This window comes from Triticum aestivum, chromosome 3A, assembly GCF_018294505.1.
Source record: "Triticum aestivum cultivar Chinese Spring chromosome 3A, IWGSC CS RefSeq v2.1, whole genome shotgun sequence".
NCBI lineage: Eukaryota > Viridiplantae > Streptophyta > Magnoliopsida > Poales > Poaceae > Triticum > Triticum aestivum.
In genome coordinates, this window is record NC_057800.1 from 666,147,329 (window position 1) to 666,169,323 (window position 21,995).

A 21,995-nucleotide genomic window follows, 5' to 3' on the forward strand; every position below is an offset into this window, starting at 1 on the left:
ACCTCGGCTACCGAAGAGACCTACACCCAGCTTATAAGCCCGCTTGCGACAGCTAAATCTGTCCCTTCGGGGACATCCAATAAAATTGGAACGATACAGAGAAGATTAGCATGGCCCCTGCGCAAGGATGACACGCACAAATCGAGAAATGGTCCAAATTTTTTTAGGTTTCGCGCGCAGGTCCTTTTTCTTCTCACACATATGGCCCTGGTATCTTACTTCCACACCCTCGCTTCTTTGTGAACGCTTACAGATAGGTCCTTTCTTCTATTTGTAGCCCCCTGATTTGTTTACAACGCAGTCCTGTTGGTGTTGGAGCTTCACTTGCGAACTGGTCCTCCAACTTTTCTTTTAAGATATATACAGTCCTCTTGGCAATTCGCTTCTACGTTGGGCACAACTGTGGTTCAATTTTGTGAACCAACTTGGCAGCTCCCTTATGCAGCCTGTTGTCGGTTTCCTCCTGTAACTTTTCTGAAACACTATATGTAGACTTTTTTATGAGCAACGATATATGACGAGACATATTTTTGGATCACTTTTTGCTGCTAACATATACGGTATACATTGATGATTCATGTTATTTCGTTCGATTAAGAGCATATTTGAAGGAGAAGAGAAATGTGCCATTGTTGACTGCAAACTGATACTCCAGCACAATTTCCTCATGTAATTGTACCAGTTAAATGCACAGAGGGCACGAACATGCATTTTACTGGATAACGATGCTCAACATCTCTCTCGTCATTTAAATTCCTCATGGCAAGTTGGTAAGCACAAATAACAAGTTCCCAACACAGACACGTGCGGGCCTTCAAATAAACAGAATTGGCACGAAATTTGCAATACAAAACTTTTGGTACTAATTTTGAAGAAGAAGATGGAATCACAAAGATAAAATTTTGATAGATGCGCGAATAACCACCAAAGGAGTTGATTACCAGCCAAAAGAGGTTCGTGGCATTGTGTAACCAACCGGCATTCTTGAGATATAGGCTTGTTTGTTTGCGCTGCGGCTTCTCCCAAAGCAGTTGTAAACTTGCTATGCTAAGAAAGGGGCTGCGATGAAACTTAGTTGTTTACGTCAAAAATGAATGTTAGTTGTTTGGCAACATAATCGTGGAAGTTGATGAGAAGGCAGAAACGCCCCAAAGCGCTCCCACATCCACCTCCCAGCAATGCGCCCTCCCCTGTTCCTCCTGCGCTACACGCGCATTGATCGACTCTGCCTCGCACTTCATCGCCGTGAAGTGCGCCTACCAAAAGTTGGTTTCTAAAGCCCAAACAAACGAGGCCACAGGGATGCATGTGTTAAGAGTTAATACTTTACATGCACTCCAATCTGATGAATCTTGATCTTGTAAAACTCTCGCATATTGTGCACATATAAATACAATGACGTGACCTCCCCTGAAAGGTCAAGACGCTTACCCACCTTCCTTCTCAATTCATAGAATGCGAGTAAATTGCACAAAACCATCATTTTGAAAGTCAGCTTTGCGAAAACCACTACAATACATTTTTTTTCTTCAGAAAACACCATATCTTCGGTAATCTTTTTGCAAAAAATACTGATCGGCGGATCGGGCTCAGGTAAGCTTGTTCATGACAGGTGGGGGCCGCCAGTCAGACTGACATGGCAACACTTAACATTTTACGCGTAACAGCGACAATTGGTAACGATAACATCATGAGTGAGACTGTGGGGTCCACCTGTCATTGAAAGAAAAGAAGAAAAAATTCAGTTCATCTTATCACTATACCACCAAATCGCCCCAAATCTCAGTTCACCAAGCCGCCGCCGCCCGTCCCGCCGCCGGCCGAGGCAAAGTCCACTGTCGCCGGTGCTGTGCCCAAGTGCACGCAAAGGTCGTTGCCCATCTGTTCATGCCAGGGGCTACCGTCACCCGTTCTAACCCAGGCCGCGGCAGGGGCTGCCGTCGCCCATCCCGACCGCGACCGTGGCAGGGGCTGTCGTCGCCCGTCCCGACCCCGGCCGAGGCAGGCGCCGCCGTCGCCGTTGCCGTTCCAAGGGGGAGCAGAGGACGCCGCTCGTCCCGCCCCCAGCCGAGGGCGGCCTTCCGCCATGCGCCGATAATGCCGTCGCCGTTGCCGCACCGAGGGGAAAGCAGAGGACACCGCCCTGTTGGGGAACGTTGCAGAAAACAAAAAATTTCCTACGGTTTCACCAAGATCCATCTAGGAGTTCATCTAGCAACGAGTGATTAGATGCATCTACGTACCTTGTAGATCGCGAGCGGAAGCGTTCAAAGAACGGGGATGAGGGAGTCGTACTCGACGTGATTCGAATCACCGAAGATCCTAGCACCGAACGGACGGCACCTCCGCGTTCAACACACGTACGGAACAACCACGTTTCCTCCTTCTTGATCCAGCAAGGGGGAAGGAGAGGTTGAGAGAGATGGCTCCAGCAGTAGCACGACGGCGTGGTGGTGATGGAGTTGCAGTACTCCGGCAGGGCTTCGCCAAGCACTATGGAGGAGGAGGATGTGTTGGAGAGGGAGAGGGAGGCACCAAAGATCAAGGTAAAAAGTCCTCCATCTCCCCACTATATATAGGAGAGACAAGGAGGGGGGGGCGCCGGCCCTAGGAGATCTAATCTCCTAGGGTGGTGCGGCCAAGGGGAGGAATCCCTCCTCCCCAAGGCACCTAGGAGGTGCCTTCCCCTCCTAGGACTCTTCCTCCTTGAAACCCTAGGTGCATGGGCCTCTTGGGGCTGGTGCCCTTGGCCCATGTAGGCCAAGGCGCACCCCCTACAGCCCATGTGGCCCCCCGAGACAGGTGGCCCCACCCAGTGGACCCCTGGGACCCTTCCGGTGGTCCCGGTACAATACCGGTGACCCCGAAACTTGTCCCGATGCCCGAAATAGCACTTCCTATATATAATTCTTTACCTCCGGACCATTTCGGAACTCCTCGTGACGTCCGGGATCTCATCCGAGACTCCGAACAACATTCGGGTTACTGCATATACATATCCCTACAACCCTAGCGTCACCGAACCTTAAGTGTGTAGACCCTCCGGGTTCGGGAGACATGTAGACATGACCGAGATCGCTCTCCGGCCAATAACCAACAGCGGGATCTGGATACCCATGTTGGCTCCCACATGCTCCTCGATGATCTCATCGGATGAACCACGATGTCGAGGATTCAAGCAACCCCGTATACAATTCCCTTTGTCAATCGGTATGTTACTTGCCCGAGATTCGATCGTCGGTATCCCAATACCTCGTTCAATCTCGTTACCGGCAAGTCACTTTACTCGTACCGTAATGCATGATCCCGTGACCAGACACTTGGTCACTTTGAGCTCATTATGATGATGCATTACCGAGTGGGCCCAGTGATACCTCTCCGTCATACGGAGTGACAAATCCCAGTCTTGATCCGTGTTAACCGAACAGACACTTTCGGAGATACCCGTAGTATACCTTTATAGCCACCCAGTTACGTTGTGACGTTTGGCACACCCAAAGCACTTCTACGGTATCCGGGAGTTACACGATCTCATGGTCTAAGGAAAAGATACTTGACATTGGAAAACTCTAGCAAACGAACTATACGATCTTATGCTATGTTTAGGATTGGGTCTTGTCCGTCACATCATTCTCCTAATGATGTGATCTCGTTATCAATGACATCCAATGTCCATAGTCAGGAAACCATGACTATCTGTTGATCAACGAGCTAGTCAACTAGAGGCTTACTAGGGACATGTTGGTGTCTATTATTCACACATGTATTACGATTTCCGGATAATACAATTATAGCATGAACAAAGACAATTATCATGAACAAGGAAATATAATAATAATGCTTTTATTATTGCCTCTAGGGCATATTTCCAACAGTCTCCCACTTGCACTAGAGTCAATAATCTAGTTACATTGTGATGAATCGAACACCCATGAAATTCTGGTGTTGATCATGTTTTGCTCTAGGGAGAGGTTTAGTCAACGGATCTGCTACATTCAGGTCCGTATGTACTTTACAAATATCTATGTCTCCATTTTGAACATTTTCACGAATGGAGTTGAAGCGACGCTTGATGTGCCTTGTCTTCTTGTGAAACCTGGGCTCCTTGGCAAGTGCAATAGCTCCAGTGTTGTCACAGAAGAGCTTGATCGGCCCCGACGCATTGGGTATGACTCCTAGGTCGGTGATGAACTCCTTCACCCAAATTGCTTCATGCGCTGCCTCCGAGGCTGCCATGTATTCCGCTTCACATGTAGATCCCGCCACGACGCTCTGCTTGCAACTGCACCAGCTTACTGCCCCATCATTCAAAATATACACGTATCCGGTTTGTGACTTAGAGTCATCCAGATCTGTGTCGAAGCTAGCGTCGACGTAACCCTTTACGACGAGCTCTTCGTCACCTCCATAAACGAGAAACATTTCCTTAGTCCTTTTCAGGTACTTCAGGATATTCTTGACCGCTGTCCAGTGTTCCTTGCCGGGATTACTTTGGTACCTTCCTACCAAACTTATGGCAAGGTTTACATCAGGTCTGGTACACAGCATGGCATACATAATAGAACCTATGGCTGAGGCATAGGGGATGATACTCATCTCTTCTATATCTTCTGCCGTGGTCGAACATTGAGCTGAGCTCAATTTCACACCTTGCAACACAGGCAAGAACCCCTTCTTAGACTGATCCATATTGAACTTCTTCAATAACTTATCAAGGTATGTGCTTTGTGAAAGACCTATGAGGCGTCTTGATCTATCTCTGTAGATCTTGATGCCTAATATAAAAGCAGCTTCTCCAAGGTCCTTCATTGAAAAACTTTTATTCAAGTAGGCCTTAATATTGTCCAAGAGTTCTATATCATTTCCCATCAAAAGTATGTCATCTACATATAATATGAGAAATGCTACAGAGCTCCCACTCACTTTCTTGTAAACGCAGGCTTCTTCATAAGTCCGCGTAAACCCAAACGCTTTGATCATCTCATCAAAGCGAATGTTCCAACTCCGAGATGCTTGCACCAGCCCATAAATCGAGCGTTGGAGCTTGCACACCTTGTCAGCATTCTTAGGATCGACAAAACCTTCCGGATGCATCATATACAATTCTTCCTTAAGGAAACCATTAAGGAATGCCGTTTTGACGTCCATCTGCCATATTTCATAATCATAAAATGCGGCAATTGCTAACATGATTCGGACGGACTTCAGCTTCGCTACCGGTGAGAAAGTCTCATCGTAGTCAACCCCTTGAACTTGTCGATAACCCTTAGCGACAAGGCGAGCTTTATAGATGGTCACATTACCATCCGCGTCTGTCTTTTTCTTAAAGATCCATTTATTTTCTATGGCTCGCCGCTCAACGGGCAAGTCAGTCAAAATCCATACTTCGTTTTCATACATGGATCTTATCTCGGATTTCATGGCTTCTAGCCATTTGTCAGAATCCGGGCCCGCCATCGCTTCTTCATAGTTCGAAGGTTCACCGTTGTCTAACAACATGATTTGCAAGACAGGGTTGCCGTACCACTCTGGTGTGGAACGTGTCCTTGTGGACCTTTGAATTTCAGTAGGAGCTTGATCAGAAGTATCTTGATCATCATCATTAACTTCCTCTCTTGTCGGTGCAGGCACCTCAGGAACATTTTCTTGAGTTGCGCCATTTTCCGGTTCAAGAGGTAATACTTCATCAAGGTCTACTTTCCTCCCACTTACTTCTTTCGGGAGAAACTCCTTCTCTAGAAAGGATCCATTCTTGGCAACAAAAATCTTGCCTTCGGATCTGAGGTAGAAGGTATACCCCAATGGTTTCTTTAGGGTATCCTATGAAGACGCATTTTTCTGATTTGGGTTCGAGCTTTTCAGGTTGAAGTTTCTTGACATAAGCATCGCATCCCCAAACTTTTAGAAACGACAGATTAGGTTTCTTCCCAAACCATAATTCAAACGGTGTCGTCTCAACGGATTTCGACGGAGCCCTATTTAAAGTGAATGCAGCAGTTTCTAAAGCATAGCCCCAAAAAGATAGCGGTAAATCGGCAAGAGACATCATAGATCGCACCATATCTAATAGAGTGCGATTACGATGTTCGGACACACCATTACGCTGAGGTGTTCCAGGCGGCGTGAGCTGTGAAACTATTCCACATTTTTTTAAGTGTGTGCCAAACTCATGACTCAAGTATTCTCCTCCATGATCTGATCGCAGGAACTTGATTTTCCTGTCACATTGATTCTCAACCTCACTCTGAAATTCCTTGAACTTTTCAAAGGTCTCAGACTTGTGTTTCATTAAGTAGACATACCCATATCTACTTAAGTCATCAGTGAGGGTGAGAACATAACGATAGCCACCGCGAGCCTCAACACTCATTGGACCGCACACATCAGTATGTATGATTTCCAATAAGTTGGTTGCTCGCTCCATTGTTCCTGAGAATGGAGTCTTGGTCATTTTACCCATGAGGCATGGTTCGCACGTGTCAAATGATTCATAATCAAGAGACTCTAAAAGTCTATCAGCATGGAGCTTCTTCATGCGTTTGACACCTATGTGACCAAGGCGGCAGTGCCACAAGTATGTGGGACTATCATTATCAATCTTACATCTTTTGGTACTCACACTATGAACATGTGTAGCATTACGCTCGAGATTCATTAAGAATAAACCATTCACCATTGAAGCATGACCATAAAACATATCTCTCATATAAATAGAACAACCATTATTCTCGGATTTAAATGAGTAGCCATCTCGAATTAAACGAGATCCCGATACAATGTGCATGCTCAAAGCTGGCACTAAATAACAATTATTGAGGTTTAAAACTAATCCCGTAGGTAAATGTAGAGGTAGCGTGCCGACGGCGATCACATTGACCTTGGAACCATTCCCGACGCGCATCGTCACCTCGTCCTTCGCCAGTCTCTGCTTATTCCGCAGCTCCTGTTTTGAGTTACAAATGTGAGCAACTGCACCGGTATCAAATACCCAGGAGCTATTACGAGTACTGGTAAGGTACACATCAATTACATGTATATCACATATACCTTTTGTTTTGCCGGCCTTCTTGTCCGCTAAGTATTTGGGGCAGTTCCGCTTCCAGTGACCACTTTCCTTGCAATAAAAGCACTAAGTCTCGGGCTTGGGTCCATTCTTTGGCTTCTTCCCGGCAGCTTGCTTGCCAGGCGCGGCAACTCCCTTGCCGTCCTTCTTGAAGTTCTTTTTACCCTTGCCCTTCTTGAACTTAGTGGTTTTATTCACCATCAACACTTGATGTTCCTTCTTGACTTCTACCTCTGCTGATTTCAGCATAGCAAATACTTCAGGAATGGTCTTTTCCATCCCCTGCATATTGAAGTTCATCACAAAGCTCTTGTAGCTTGGTGGAAGCGACTGGAGGATTCTGTCAATGACCGCGTCATCCGGGAGATTAACTCCCAGCTGAGTCAAGCGGTTATGTAACCCAGACATAGTGAGTATGTGCCCACTGACAGAACTATTTTCCTCCATCTTACAGCTGAAGAATTTGTCGGAGACCTCATATCTCTCGACCCGGGCATGAGCTTGAAAAACCATTTTCAGCTCTTCGAACATCTCATATGCTCCATGTCTCTCAAAACGCTTTTGGAGCCCCGGCTCTAAGCTGTAAAGCATGCCGCACTGAACGAGGGAGTAGTCATCGGTACGTGCCTGCCAAGCGTTCATAACGTCTTGTTTTGCAGGGAGAACAGGTGCATAACCTAGCGGTGCTTGTAGGACATAATCTTTCTTGGCAGCTATGAGGATGATTCTCAGGTTCCGGACCCAGTCCGTGTAGTTGCTGCCATTGTCTTTCAGCTTGGTTTTCTCTAGGAACGCATTGAAGTTGAGGACTACGTTGGCCATTTGATCTACAAGACATATTGTAAATATTTTTAGACTAAGTTCATGATAATTAAGTTCATCTAATCAAATTATTCAATGAACTCCCACTTAGATAGACATCCCTCCTGTCATCTAAGTATAACATGATCCGAGTTAACTAGGCCGTGTCCGATCATCACGTGAGACGGACTAGTCAACGTCGGTGAACATCTTCATGTTGATCGTATCTTCTATACGACTCATGCTTGACCTTTCGGTCTTCTATGTTCCGAGGCCATGTCTGTACACATGCTAGGCTCGTCAAGTCAACCTAAGTGTTTTGCATGTGTAAATCTGTCTTACACCCGTTGTATGTGAACGTTAGAATCTATCACACCCGATCATCACGTGGTGCTTCGAAACAACAAACTGTCGCAACGATGCACAGTTAGGGGGAACACTTTCTTGAAATTATTATGAGGGATCATCTTATTTACTACCGTCGTTCTAAGCAAACAAGATGAAAAACATGATAAACATCACATGCAATCAAATAATAATAGTGACATGATATGGCCAATATCACATAGCTCCTTTGATCTCCATCTTGGGGCTCCATGATCATCTTGTCACCGGCATGACACCATGATCTCCATCATCATGATCTCCATCATCGTGTCTCCATGAAGTTGCTCGTCAACTATTACTTCTACTACTATGGCTAACGCGTTTAGCAATAAAGTAAAGTAATTTACATGGCGTTTCTCAATGACACGCAGGTCATACAAAAAATAAAGACAACTCCTATGGCTCCTGCCGGTTGTCATACTCATCGACATGCAAGTCGTGATTCCTATTACAATAGCATGAACATCTCATACATCACATATAGATCATTCATCATTCATCACAACTTTAGCCATATCATATCACAAAGCACTTGCTGCAAAAACAAGTTAGACATCCTCTAATTGTTGTTGCAAGTTTTACGTGGCTGAAGTAGGGTTCTAGCAAGAACGTTTTCTTACCTACGTGAAAGCCACAACGTGATTTGTCAACTTCTATTTACCCTTCATAAGGACCCTTTTCATCGAATCTGCTCCAACTAAAGTGGGAAAGACAGACACCCGCCAGCCACCTTATGCAACTTGTGCATGTTAGTCGGTGGAACCGGTCTCACGTAAGCGTACGTGTAAGGTTGCTCCGGGCCGCTTCATCCCACAATACCGTTGAAGCAAGATAAGACTAGTAGCGGCAAGAAAGTTGACAACATCAACGCCCACAACAAATTGTGTTCTACTCGTGCAAGAGAACTACGCATAGACCTAGCTCATGATGCCACTGTTGGGGAACGTTGCAGAAAACAAAAATTTTCCTACGGTTTCACCAAGATCCATCTAGGAGTTCATCTAGCAACGAGTGATTAGATGCATCTACGTACCTTGTAGATCGCGAGCAGAAGCATTCAAAGAACGGGGATGAGGGAGTCGTACTCGACGTGATTCGAATCACCGAAGATCCTAGCACCGAACGGACGGCACCTCCGCGTTCAACACACGTATGGAACAGCCACGTCTCCTCCTTCTTGATCCAGCAAGGGGGAAGGAGAGGTTGAGGGAGATGGCTCCAGCAGCAGCACGACGGCGTGGTGGTGATGGAGCTGCAGTACTCCGGCAGGGCTTCGCCAAGCACTATGGAGGAGGAGGATGTGTTGGAGAGGGAGAGGGAGGCACCAAAGATCAAGGTAAAAAGTCCTCCATCTCCCCACTATATATAGGAGGGCCAAGGGAGGGGGGGCGCCGGCCCTAGGAGATCTAATCTCCTAGGGTGGTGCGGCCAAGGGGAGGAATCCCTCCTCCCCAAGGCACCTAGGAGGTGCCTTCCCCTCCTAGGACTCTTCCTCCTTGAAACCCTAGGCGCATGGGCCTCTTGGGACTGGTGCCCTTGGCCCATGTAGGCCAAGGCGCACCCCCTACAGCCCATGTGCCCCCCCGGGATAGGTGGCCCCACCCGGTGGACCCCCGGGACCCTTCCGGTGGTCCCGGTACAATACCGGTGACCCCGAAACTTGTCCCGATGCCCGAAATAGCACTTCCTATATATAATTCTTTACCTCCGTACCATTCCGGAACTCCTCGTGACGTCTGGGATCTCATCCGGGACTCCTAACAACATTAGGGTTACTGCATATACATATCCCTACAACCCTAGCGTCACCGAACCTTAAGTGTGTAGACCCTGCGGGTTCGGGAGACATGTAGACATGACCGAGATCGCTCTCCGGCCAATAACCAACAGTGGGATCTGGATACCCATGTTGGCTCCCACATGCTCCTTGATGATCTCATCGGATGAACCACGATGTCGAGGATTCAAGCAACCCCGTATACAATTCCCTTTATCAATCGATATGTTACTTGCCCGAGATTCGATCGTCGGTATCCCAATACCTCGTTCAATCTCGTTACCGGCAAGTCACTTTACTCGTACCGTAATGCATGATCCCGTGACCAGACACTTGGTCACTTTGAGCTCATTATGATGATGCATTACCGAGTGAGCCCAGTGATACCTCTCCGTCATATGGAGTGACAAATCCCAGTCTTGATCCGTGTCAACCCAACAGACACTTTCGGAGATACCCGTAGTATACCTTTATAGCCACCCAGTTACGTTGTGACGTTTGGCACACCCAAAGCACTCCTACGGTATCCGGGAGTTACACGATCTCATGGTCTAAGGAAAAGATACTTGACATTGGAAAACTCTAGCAAACGAACTATACGATCTTATGCTATGGGCCAGTTCTTTTGGGTAATTCTCCCAGAATTGACCCCCTCCCCAGCTTCTCCCAGAATTGCCACTTGATATTTTTTTACAATTCCTAGCTAATTAGACCTTAACTAGCTAGGAATAATAGACACCAATTGTCTTTGTTGACTAGCTCGTTGATCAACAGATAGTCATGGTTTCCTGGCTTACTAGGGACATGTTGGTGTCTATTATTCACACATGTATTACGATTTCTGGATAATACAATTATAGCATGAACAAAGACAATTATCATGAACAAGGAAATATAATAATAATGCTTTTATTATTGCCTCTAGGGCATATTTTCAACACGCCCGTCCCGCCCCCGGTTGAGGAGCGCCCTTCCGCCACGCGCCGAGGACGCCGTGCGCGCACTCCAGGACGACTGCATCGCCGGGGTCGCCTACCTCATCCAGGTCCCGCCGGTGCTCGCGACCGTCGCTCGTGACAGAGGAGAGGAGCAGGAATCCAAGATGTAGAGGGGGCTGCGGCTCGATTCTTGTTGGATCTGACGCGAGAGCTGGTTAATTGCGACGAATTTTGTGGAGCTCAGGGCCATGGCAATGGGCGACGGCGGCGCTCCTGCATGCTGCCCTGCTGGTTCGAGGGAGGGAGAGAGAAACTATGATGAAATGCTGACAAGTGGGCCCATGTCCAGCAAAAGGACGGTTCAACGTAACGGTGTTAGAAATTGATGCCACATCAGCCTGACTAGTGGGCCACATCTGTCATAAACGTGCTCAGTCAAGGCAAATACGCCGATCAGTGTTATTTACAAAAAGATTACGATAGACACGGTGTTTTCTGCAAAAAAAAATGTATTGTAGTGGTTTTCGCAAAGCTGACCTTCAAAGTGATGGTTTTATGTAATTTACTCACAGAATGCTCAAAAGGTCTTTTGAAAATTCTATGAATCAAAGAGTGGGATGTCTATGTATATGCGAGAGAAAACTAAAATCATCCTAAATTGAGCAGAAGAACTAACTAAATACAAACACATAGCATGAAGAAATTACTAGGGCCCAATGTTGGAAAGAACAAGATCCAGATTCTCATCTCGAACCAAAATTGCAAAAACCATCACAATTGGGGACCCTAATTCACAAAACCACCATCTTTCGTTTTTTTTCTCAAAAAACCATCACCATTGTGCTGACAGTTTTCACACTGAACAAGCAATTAGAGTTGTTTGAGTGAAAATCTGACCAGTGGGTCCCAATGACAGGTGCCACGTGGCCCGGGTAAAGACGGTGCTCGTTACACGCGGTTAGAAAGTTTCGCTCCATGTTAAGTTAGACGTAGGACCCACCCATCAGTGTGCTTGCTCCTCCCTCTTTTTTCAAGCATTCTTACAAACACCTCCCGTGCGCCGCCATCGTCGTCTCCATCACGGAGCTCGAGCTGCTCATCCAGGGGTTCGGGCAAAGCTGGCGTCGGTGCGGAGTCCTCGCCGACTGATGGCGTCGGACACGGCGTGAGGTGGCGGCGCAGCCATGGCCGTAGCCGGCAAGGTGGCTGGTCGTGGCACAGCCGGGTCATGCGCGCGGCTCCGTCCGTAGCCGGCGGCGAGCGGAGCGTGGAGCAGGATACATGAGGAGGAGGGGAAGCGCGCGGGGACGAGCTGGAGGTGGCTTGCCACAGCCGGCGAGGTGGGTAGTCGTGGCCGAGCCGAGCGGCATGGTGCGGTAGGACGCCCCCGGAGAGCACTGCCTTGCTACTGCGTAGCCACCGCTAACGAATCGCCGCCAGACCATGTCCATGAGCTCCGCCTCCTCGCGCTGATATCCCTCGCCGACGTATTCGAGCAGGGACGCCCGGAGACGACCGAATCGAGCTTTTCTCCGCTGCTTGCACCGGCCGCTCCTCGCCGTCAATTCGCCGCCTCCAAGCCTTCCCAGTACCCACTGAGCTCTCCCGCCGCATCGAAGTGAGCTGCTCTCAGTTTCCCCCCATCTTCTCTGCTCTATTTCGCGCCGTAGCGCCATCCCCCAAGAGCTCCGAGCACGACCACCGCCATGGCCGACGAACTCAAGCAGGTCGTGCTTCCCTGCCTAGTCCTGTAGTCTAGTAGCATGCGCAGGCTCCAGGAGCTCCTTCGATTCCCCTGAGAACCTCTTCGTCTCACCCCTGTCGTGGTCTGCTCCCGGCGGCCTCCTGCAGTCCGACGACGGCTGCTTCGTCGGCCAGAGGCCCGTATAGGAACAGGAGCTTTTGGGCATGTCCTGCATCCATATTCAGCTTGTGGCCGGAGGCCATGGCAAGCGGCCGAGCGTGCTGCTGCGTGGCGCAGGAGCTAGCGGTGCTGGGAGGCTCGTCGGCCGGCAGCCTGGCTGGCCGGAGCCGCAGGGCGTGCATGTACACGGAAGCGCTAGGTGCTCCTCGTCTGCTGGCTGCTGCGCGCGGGGAAAAGTCAGGGGGGGGGGGACAGGGTTGACCAGTTGTGCCGTCTGTCCTCCGTCACGTGGACATGTCATCAGGACCCACTGGTCAGATTTTCACTTAAACAGTTTTAATTGAGCGATTAACGTTTTCTGAAAACTGTCAGTACAATGGTGGTGGGTTTTTGAAAAAAAAAAAACGAAAGGTGGTGGTTTTGTGAATTAGGGTCCTCAATTATGGTGGTTTTCTGCAATTTACTCCGGGCATTCATGCTCCCTCTTCGATCCCGCCACTAGAGCAACGCGACAAAGCCAGCGGTGAGGTGTCCCTGTGGATCCCGGGCTTCTTGCTCGAGCTGGACGGCGCGCTGATTTGACTGCCGGAGGACTGCTGAGCCGACGACCCCGACCCTGAGACGTAACTGCTGCTGAGGCTCCTGAGCTGCCATTCAGGGACGTAGCTGGGCCTAATGGTTGTGTCCACGTCAGTCACCTCAATGTCTTCCCTGAGCATGGACACGACCTTGGACATTGGTGGGCGTCGCTGAGGCAGGCCCATCGTGCAAAGAAGAGCGACATTGATGAGTCGCGCGGCCTCTTCCTCATCGAATTCAATGAGTTTACTGTCCAACAGTTCAAGTGTCCGTTGGCTCTCATGCAGATGCCAGGCCTGAGAGTAGTGGTGAGATTAATTTCCTTAGTATGCTGAGCAAAGTGAAGTAGATGATTTATTCTGAGGTCGGGATAAATATGTGAAAGCTTACACATCCAAGAAGATACTTCTCATCTTCCTCGAGGCTGTCATCGAAGTTCCGTCTCCAGTGCCACGACGCCGAACGCAAAAACGTCGGCCTTTTCCGTCAGGTGTCCCATCATGGCGTACTCGGGTGCGAGATAACCACTAAAAGCAGAGAACACCGTGAGCTTCTGATCGATTCTCTGTTATGAATCAAGGTGCATGGAACGATTAAGACGGACAGCAAATGTTCTTACAGCGTGCCAGCTACTCCGGTGTTGAGATGCGTCATGCTGTCCTTGTAATGCCTGGCCAGCCCGAAGTCAGAGATCTTAGGGTTGAGATCAGCGTCGAGCAAGACATTGCTGGCTTTGATGTCCCTGTGGACTATCCGCATGCTGGACTCCTCATGGAGGTATGCGAGACCTCTTGCAATGCCTATGCATATCTCGAAGCGCGTTCTCCAATCTAGGTTCAAGTCTGTCTTGCCTGCGTTTTCACCGAAGATTTAGACACTTGGAAGGATACTTTTCATGGTGATGATTTAACAGCAGACATTTCAGGTGGACAATGACAATGAGAATGAAAGTTACCAAAAATTGCTTGATCGAGGCTCCCTTGTTCCAGATACTCATAGACCAAAAGTGGTGTCTTACTCTAGATTGCGTATAGCAACGATCTACAATGAAATTTAGAGCTGCTTAATCTTGTTGGAAATGTAACCAACCTTGTAAACAGGTCCATATCCCCCTCTTCCGAGAATGTTGCTATCACTAAAACTGTCAGCAGCAGACTTTATTTCACCGTAACTGAAGACGTTAGGCCTTCCAACTATACTGAACAGCTCTGCAAAATGAAGCACGTGTCAATTTCTCCCCATGATTAACACTAATTTTAATGGTTTGTGTTACCTTCCATTTCCACCTCTAGCCTTCTTCTTTTCTGCCTCCAAACAAAGGCCCCAGCGAGTGCTAGAAATCCTAAAATTGCAACACAGACTACAACTCCAACAACCAAACCTGTTCTACTGGTAGTGCTGTTTCTCTGTGAACCAGGATCCCCTTCACCGTTGCCATCTACAGTAGGCGTAAGGTAATAGAAAGTGGACTGTTGTTATATGATTTATGTAACTAATTGATAGCACAAGTAACAGTACCATAAGAAGATACGCTTAATGCTGATATCGATGGCCCATAGAACCCTTGGTCAGGAATGCAACAAGTGCCCTTTCCAGCCCAAAAGAGATGAATATCAATGAAATTATTCGTTACTTCAACAGTGTACTGTCTTTGAACAGCAGTATAAGATTTTCCATTTGTTTGTTTCTTTATATCGAAATCTGTTTCTTTAAGATCTCCCTGCACCAGGGAAGCAAAGCAAAAGATATTAAAGTCCACAGAGAAAAATGGGATATTCTAGAATCGGTTTAGTGCACAAAACAAATGAGAATCAATGCAAAATATTATTATTTGATTATATATTCAAATAATAAGCCACCTGGATATATATATTGAAAATCCTCTTTCCCATGCTTTTCCATGTCTGGTCATCTGGGAAAAAAATCTCTGCAAATTGAAGTACAACGCTGTACATGCCATTCTTGAGCCCAATGCCGTAGTATCTCAATGAAGAGGGTGACATTCTGGCTGTCTGAAATAGTTCAGAATCAAGTGTGTTGGTAAACCGGCGAGAAGTGTATATTATATAACTCCCATTAGACGAGTCCATGAATCTCCCGATGTTGCTAACGCCCCATCTTGTTGAGTTCGTAACATAGTATGATGCAACTGGAAGACTGGCATCATCAGGTTCGTAAATGGAGTTGTCTGAGCCTCTGATGGGTCTCGAACCACCAGAGTCTACCGCAAAGGAGGAATCTACAAATTAGGATCATTAAAAAAGTGATGCAGATTTTAGTGATGCCCAGAGCAGATACTGCTAAGGATGAAGAGATCAGGGCTCACAAGATGGAGAATCAAAACATGGAGTATCTCGCTGAAGACAATTTAGTCCTGAAGGCAAAATACTAGGAACAAAACAGATAGTTTGCTCACATGGTGAATATAAGTGGTTCATACATATGAAGGGAAACTAAATGAAGTAATGGGGAAAAACCTGTTGTTCGAGTTATCTATCCCAAAGTTGTTCCACACCAAATTCCTAAAAGAAATGCCATTCAGACAGTTAAGTCACAAACTGCGATGTTCACGGAAGTTTGTTGTTTCACAGTCCAGAATACAACAGGCATGATTGATTTTGTCTGCCTTATAAATGGGAATTAGAAAAGAAAAACCTACACATGTAAGTTATTCATGTTAACCCAAGAAGGGTATCTTCCTGAGAGCATATTGTATGACAGATCACTGCAAAGACAGATGACAGACATGTTGACCAAAAGGATGAAGAAAAACATCGGACATACATGCTGTCGTCAGTATGAAACAGGAAAAGGAAATTAAAACGAAGGAAGAAAACAGCTCACATAGTAGTAAGTGAAGGGCTAATCATATCTGGTAGGATCCCAGAGAGGTTATTACTCCCAAGAAATCTGATTCATCTGAACTTCAGTTTGGGGAAAATAAAAATACTACTTTAAATAGGACTTCCAAATACACTAGATTCTATACAGATATCCTTACAGGAATTCGAGGGGATTCAGGTTCAGAAGGTTTGGAGTAACTTTGCCTGTGATGCTGTTAAAACTCAAGTCCCTGCCTCACCCAGAACGTATAAAGAGCTTTTTAACACAAAATACTTTACTCTCAAGTATACAGTAGATTCCAAACAGTTCCAAAATTGCTTACAGATAATTGAGGTTAACAAATTTTGAGAAGTCCACTGAAGCAAGGTTGTCAGATATCCTGGAGTTTCTCAGATCTCTGTAGGAAGAGAATAAAGAGGTTATCCCACATATGCGAAGACATGCAAAGTTGTGAAGTGCAAACTAATAAAAAGTTGGTAAGAGCAAACTGTGTCACCGTACAGAGTATACAACGACGTCATGTTAACCACAAAAGCCAATGAAGACAGCTCTCCCGTTAAATCACCAATTCTCCTTCACAATATAAAAGTTAGTGAACAACAAACCCGATTTTTGCACTAAGTGCACAACAGCTGTCACCAAATCTAAAGTAGGAAGAACATACAAATTTGTCAAGTTGATAAGATTAGAAAAACTTGCAGGAATGGGACCGTCAAAGTTATTTCCATGGAGTCTCCTGCATTGACAGATACATCTAATTAGCAGGGAAAAGAATCAATTCTTTTACAAATTTTGAAAGCGGGCTCCAACATGTGATACAAAAGAAGTACAATGGTCTAAAACTTTTTTTAGAAAAACAGTAACTTCAGTCCTATCATGAACATTGAAGACAGATGTGAATCATTTCTTGGCTCAATTCATCATTTTCATCAACAAATTCTTCATATGATATCTTACAGATCCTGCAAATTTGATAAGCTTCCAATGTAATCAGGTATCTTCCCAGTAAACCCATTATCTGATGCCCATCTGGATAGATAAGGACGAAGTTAATACACTGAGTCTGTTTTAATGACTTTATAACAGATCAGAAAGTATGAGAAGAGAATTCACAGGGATTTCAGGTTCTTAAGTTTGGAAAAGGAAGATGGTAGCTCTCCACTTAAACCACAACTATCGATATACCTGAAATTGAAAGAGAGAAATGGTTATGCTGAGTTTCATTACATGGGTCTTACAAGGAAAATTAGGTCAAGCAGAACCAAGACATAACAGTTGCTCAAGTTTGGTCAAGTTTTCTACTACTTCGGGGAGTGGACCGACAAACTTATTTGTGCTAACGCCCCTGAAACATAAGGAAATGGAGGTTCAGAAAATACAAATATGATACAATTGGTACATAAAAAATCAGGTGTTTAATTTATGGAGCCTACATCTTTTATTTACTTTGCATGTAACTTCCATAAACAAAAAGATTCTGAGCATCACAAATAAAGTGAACCAACAGATTGACAATTGCCACATATGGCTACAATACTTTTGTGTTGGATTCGAGTTGCCACAATAAAAAGAGATATATTCTCTTACAGAGAAATGAGATTCTTGAGGTTACCCAGCTCGCTCGGTAAAACTCCAGTTAATGCATTGATACTCAAACTTCTTGTAATTTTGAAAAGAAAACAGGGCAAGTTATGCACTACACGAGATACCATTTACATTTAAATGCTTCAGAGAAAGATAAATCATAATTCTTACAGATACTGCAACCGAGTCAGCTTTCCAAGAAATGCTGGCAAAGATCCTGTCAAGTAATTCTGGGATAAATCCCTGAAAGCGGCGAAGCGCATCAGAATCAATGTAAAACTAATGTTTCCAAATTTTCAATTGCAGAAACTCTTATTGGCTGGCAGGCATCAGCATTTAATTCGTATAGGCCTTGGAAAGTAAAGGCAACTAGAACTACCATGCTACCAAATGATATGTAACATAAATGTTATTGCATGAACTATAGAAGTAGCGTGAGCCTGTTATAGTTAAACTACAATTTTCAAGTTATTGGGAAAAAATCGACTGAAAATAACATGTAAATAAAGGGAAGGGCGTCTGAAAACCAAACACATCAACAGAAGCGACTTATATTGAAAGAGGCATAACTAGTCAACGAAGAAACTGTATGTATAACACATGAATACTCAGTTCGCACCATTCTAACCTATAGATGTAAGATTAGAACAAATAGTCTATGAAAAACTACTGCACTCCTTCTATCTCCCGCTAATGGCATGCATCATACAGTAACTAGGGGAACTGCAGCTTGTAATTGTGAGCATGTGTAACACTTTAAGTGGACATCCATTAGCTTTGAAGCTTCATGGTGGAAATAGTTCATACAGTACTGTCAGGTAAGTTAAATTTAGCAGTTCCGCGGGAATCTGACCAACCACATCTAGTGCATATACTCTCCTGCATGAACAAATGGAAGAACAATAAGTATTAGCGTAACAAATTGAAAGCATGGACTAGGATGAGAACATGCAATTATTCACAACAAACAAGAAATGTGTGGTGAGTTCACAAGCATGCAGACACATTGGATCATATCCCAATTTTCAACAAGTTTGCCAAAGAAATTAATATAATCATAAAGAAATTCTAATGTGCGGTTGTCTTATATGGATTGCTACAAAAATCTTGAGCATTTCTTGTTGATGGTAGACACTTCAACATATATTCCAACAATGAAGTAAGCCTCCATATAAGTGCCATTCATAGGTTGTTTCAGAATATTTTGGTCTTGATATTTTTAGATATAAGGAACTGCATGTCTGGCAAAAGTCGTCGGCTTACGGCAGTTGTGCTGTCAGTGAGGCCCGAGCTACAAAATGTCAGCTCTAACTGACTAACTGTACTTACTAATTTACTATCACTAATTGCAACTTCAAGCTGAAATATAACTTTTTTTTTTGTAGCAAACCTGGGCTAACTTTCAAGTTTGAACGGCCAAACCGAGTGTTGTTACCTGCAAGGACCAACCCGCTGCCCGGAGCTAACATGCACCCACCAATGGCACTAATCTTGCTCGGGATCGAAAGGAGCAACTTACAGCCTGGTGATGTGGCAGACGGTGCTGATGTTGTAGGAGCAGACGCAGTTAATGGCCGGATTGAATTCGTTGTCTGAATCCATGGCGGTTTCGTTGATGGCGGCACCGCTGCAAGGCTCGCCGCTGATGTTCCACGCCGTGGACGCCCGCAGGCCCCACCGTGAGAAGATGGTGTTCAGCGCGGCCACTGTAATTGTTACGAGTATGAATAAAATTACAGGTGTTTCTCAAAAAAAGAGAAGACACGTGAAGACAATCCGAGCGTGTTAGCATGAACTGAATAAAGTACTAAAATCACGCACCTTCAGACGGACCTGTCTGTGCTTGCCGCTGAGCTCGAGCAGACAGCGCGAGCAGCAGCAGCACAAGGCCGATCAAGCAACAAGACGGCGAGACCAGCAGCTCATGTCGTCGCCTCATCGTTCTTGCTTGGCGTTCCCCCTCTCTCTCGCCTGACTGAGATTAATGGTGAATGGTAACTAGGGCCAGTTCTTTTGGGCGATTCTACCAGAATCGCCCCCCTCCCCAGCTTTTTCCAGAATCGCCACTTCATATGTTTTTTACAATCCTAACTAATTATACCTTAACTAGATAGGATTGTAAAAAATATATGGAGTGGCGATTTTGGTAGAAGTTGGGGAGAGGGGCGATTCTAGGAGAATCGCCGAAAAGAACTGGCCCCTATACTGCTCTGGGATGGGTCCGTTGACCAGGCCATGGCATCAGTTGGTCATCGTTGGCGGCCACAGACTTGTCAACCGCGAAAATATCCAGGGTCCAGGCCCCGCTTGCGCTTGCGCTTGTCAATTCTGTGTAGTGATTCTCCACACGGTTACACGCGTATAATTGGTAGGTGAGCATAAGAATTCCGTATAGCTCTCCACACGGTTCCGTATAATCCTGTACTGTACAACGGGGGAAACGGGCATGAGAACTGAGAAACCTCCATGACAGAACAACGGGTTTCATTTTCAGTCCGCAGAAAATTCAGAACAGAAGTACAGAACACCTGGATGGAACTACAAGGAGCTCAGATAAAATCCATCAAATTGACACACGGGCCAGCACAAATCCGGTGAGAAGGAGTCGCGTTATTCACCTCAATGACGAGGCCGTCCTCTCGGCCGCCGCTGACCCGCCATAGCTCGTGGGTGAGGCGCATGTCGGCGGCAGTGAGCGTCGGACAGTACGGCTGATGACCACGACTCTATGAGCTACCTGCGGCGGAGCTCTACAAGGACCAGTCAGTCGTATACATATTCAGCTCCATTGGCTCGAATCTAGATCTTGGCGACCTAATCCTGGAACGTATGGTGATGCGGGGACGGGATCTTATAGGGCGGCAGAGGCGCAGGGCGCTGGCGAAAGCTGCTTGAGCAGCGGGAGTGAGAAGGGGCGTCGTCGCATGGGGCGACGAGGTGTTGCGCCGCTGGTCGGAAGGCCGCCGCCATGGGCGCTCCGCTCATCTTCATCCTCGAGTAGAAGAGCCCGACATTGTCGCATTAGAGTGAAAGCTCGGCACCTCTGTTACTACTTTACAGCCCAAAAACGGCGCGCCCTCGTTAATACTTCTTTTTTTCACGCTACACGGCCTCTTTTACTAGTTAGACATGATTTTGGGTCGATCCTATTCCGCGCGGAATACGCGATCAAATGCGCACCCAGGTCGCTGGCTGATGTAGCTCGGACAGCTATTTTAGGTTTCTGAGAAGGGTCTTTCCACTGTTTTTCCTTTTCCTATGTTTCTTTGTGTCGGTTTTCAAAGATTCTCTCATTTTATTTTTACTTATTTATTGTTGACTATCTTTTTCTTTTTTAAAGTTGATGGATATTTTCCAAATCCGTGAACGTTTTCTGAAATTCTGGATTTTGTAAAATTATTGAATATTTTCTGAAATTCGGAACATTTTTTAAAATCAAGGAAAATTTTCAATTCCTAAACACATTTTTCAATGCATGAATATTTTTCGTATTCATGATTTTTTAAAAATCCAGGAACTTTTTTTAATCTAGAAATATTTTTTAAAATTCAAGAATATTTAGAAATTCATGAAGATTTTTATATACGAGACATTTATCAGTTAATAGTGAATGTTTTGGAATTTGAAACATTGCTTGAAATCCAGAAAATAAATCAAAGTCATAAACATTTTTAAATTTGTGGACCAATTTTTAATCTGTGAACATTTTTTTCAAACTCACGAATCATTTTGTACACAAACACTTTTTGAATTAATTAACTTTTTTCCAAATTCACGGATATTTTCCAAATCACGAACATTTTTTGAAATTTGGCAATATTTTCCAAATTCATAGACATTTTTTGAACTCGCAAACATTTTTTCAAATTCATCAACATTTTTTGAATTCATAAAAAAATTCCAAATCATGAAAAATTGAATTCATGATTTAAAAAAAATCAGAACCTTTTTGGAATTCATAGACTTCTTTTAAAGTACTAACTCCGTTTCTAAATATTTGTCTTTCTAGAGATTTTAACAAGTGACTACATATGGAGCAAAATGAATGAATCTACACTCTAAAATATGTCTATATACATCCGTATGTGGTAGTCCATTTGAAATATCTAAAAAGAAAAATATTTAGAAATGAAGGGAGTACATATTTTTTTAGCTGGT

At 45.4% G+C, this 21,995-nt stretch overlaps 1 non-coding gene and 1 pseudogene across 1 annotated transcript; one reads left to right on the forward strand and one right to left on the reverse strand.

Moving 5' to 3' along the window:
- The first annotated feature begins 60 nt into the window (after positions 1-60).
- On the forward strand, positions 61-163 carry LOC123063798 (U6 spliceosomal RNA). Its single transcript, XR_006430562.1, has one exon. It is a non-coding gene; the product is annotated as a U6 spliceosomal RNA (small nuclear RNA).
- A 12,986-nt stretch (positions 164-13,149) lies between these two features.
- On the reverse strand, positions 13,150-20,887 carry LOC123063075 (probable LRR receptor-like serine/threonine-protein kinase At1g56130; annotated as a pseudogene).
- Between the last annotated feature and the right edge of the window lie 1,108 nt (positions 20,888-21,995).